A 794-nucleotide genomic window follows, 5' to 3' on the forward strand; every position below is an offset into this window, starting at 1 on the left:
TGTTACAAAATACACATTTGATACCGAAGGACATTTGAGAAGGTATCTAACCAATTTGGTACCAAAGGACATTTGAGAAAGTACCTGGCCAATTTGATACCGAAGGACATTTGAGAAGGTATCTGGTCAATTTGATACTAAAGGACGTTTGAGAAGGTATCTTAGTAGCTTGATACTGAAGGACAAATTTGAGAAGGTATCTGAGTAGAAGTACCTAAGATATAATGGTACTTAATATGGCCACGTGCACGTAGGTAGTTATGAATGAGAGACTAAAGTATGGGTCTCTTGGCTGGTAATAAACGTTTGGGAGCTAGAGCGTTTAGGCTCATTCTCAACTAGGGAATAATAATGTTTAATGATGTCTGAGAATGACTTAAAGCTACATTTAGAGACAATTGCTTGAGTTTACTCATTTGTATATTTACATGTTTATAGTATTGCTATGCTTATTGCTTTACGATTCTAAAGTCATTCACTGGGCTTTTAGCTCACCAAGTTTCTGTGTTCTTCTTTTCCAGGTAACGGTCAGATTCCTCAGGGTTGATCTTGCTGCTGCTTGCCACCTAAAGACTCGGCTTAATAAGAGGACTTAGGTTGATGATTTGTTTATGTACAAATGTTTTGTGAGGGACTAGGGCTCTGTTAGAGATTTTTGGGCTATTTGTGAATGTTTCTCCCCTTAGATGTTATATATAGCTGTACGCATGTGTTTATATTATATTTTGTGTCCTTTTAAGGAGGCATACCATATTCACACATTATTAATATTTAGCAGGTTAACATTTAGATTA

This window comes from Benincasa hispida, chromosome 8, assembly GCF_009727055.1.
Source record: "Benincasa hispida cultivar B227 chromosome 8, ASM972705v1, whole genome shotgun sequence".
In the NCBI taxonomy this organism is placed as follows: Eukaryota; Viridiplantae; Streptophyta; class Magnoliopsida; order Cucurbitales; family Cucurbitaceae; genus Benincasa; species Benincasa hispida.